General features: G+C 49.4%; 1 protein-coding gene across 1 annotated transcript in view; it reads right to left on the reverse strand.

Moving 5' to 3' along the window:
* Positions 1-1,200, reverse strand: part of ALK (ALK receptor tyrosine kinase) — a 689,240-nt gene that overhangs the window by 96,565 nt on the left and 591,475 nt on the right. The window lies entirely within an intron of this gene.

Genomic DNA, 1,200 nt, shown 5'->3' on the forward strand with positions numbered 1-1,200 from the left:
CCCCCCCACACACACACACAAAATATTGCCCTGAGATAATCTTTAAACCTTGAATCTCAAAATTGATCTAAAAAAAAAAATCTCAAAAATCTCAAAAATCAAACATATCCCCAGAAGTCTTTCAACCCAAGAATAGCTTCATTTACTCAAGAATGTTGGCCTCACGCGTGGTGCTCTGTCAGGCATTACCTCCATGGGATCGAGCGGGCAGCAGTGGTCCCAAAGATCAGAGAGGACACTTAGGGGCAGTGAGCTTAGGTTACTGGGGGAGGAACAGTGCCAGAGGACCAAAACTGTCATCAGTGTCACGCCACTCCACTGCAGGCAGGTGTCGAGCTGGCGTCTCTTCTGCTGCGCATGCTCTCAATGACAGCGATATACATGAATTACCTTGGGGAAAAGTGCCTCCTTAAAAAGACCGGGAGAGGTTCAGGCGCTTTCCGCCAGCTCTCTCTCCTCCTGTGTGACATTTCAGTCTCCTTCGACCTCATTGGGCACACAGCCGCATTTTAGCCCGCTTGTTTGGAAGCTCACGGTCAGACCTTCAGTAAATCCTTTCTGAATACGGAAGTTCGCATGTTTGGGTGAGCTCTGTCCACTGACTCCTATGCATGTCAGCATCTTTGGAAGGTGCTTTGTTGGTTGGGTGTGGGTCCTCTGCCTCGGCCTCCCTTGCTTATGGAAACGCCTGCTGGACCTCCACCTGGTGGAGCATGTCTCCTGGGGCTGAGCTGTCAGTTCAAGACTCATTTTTCTGTTGAAACTAAATAAACTCCATACCTTTAACTTGGTCAGAATACACATACACGCCTATGCAGGCACTAAACAGGGATTTCACATCGCTAAAGAGGAATCAGAGATTTATCCTTCACCGACTGTTATTTTCATAATTAACTGCTGTTCGAGGGTGTTCTGATAAATAACAGTAAGTGAAGGGTAGCTCTCCAATCCCTTGTTGGTTAGTGGGTGGACTTGGGAGCAGGAGGAGGCTCTCTGCCTCTGTGCAGATTATGTCCAGTCTCGAAACCCACTGAGGCACTTCTACTCAGTCCTCTGGGGTCGCTGGGAGTCCAACTCCACTTGATGGCAGAAAGTTTGGGGTGGCTGTACCGTGGACTGCATTCCAGCTCCTCCGTTGGTGCTCCTGCCTGGGGATGGATGTTCCACTGTTGGTACTCATGCCTGGGGATGGATGTTCCA

This window comes from Echinops telfairi, unplaced genomic scaffold, assembly GCF_000313985.2.
Source record: "Echinops telfairi isolate 266 unplaced genomic scaffold, ASM31398v2 ScPeMD7_10;HRSCAF=50, whole genome shotgun sequence".
Classification (NCBI taxonomy): Eukaryota; Metazoa; Chordata; class Mammalia; order Afrosoricida; family Tenrecidae; genus Echinops; species Echinops telfairi.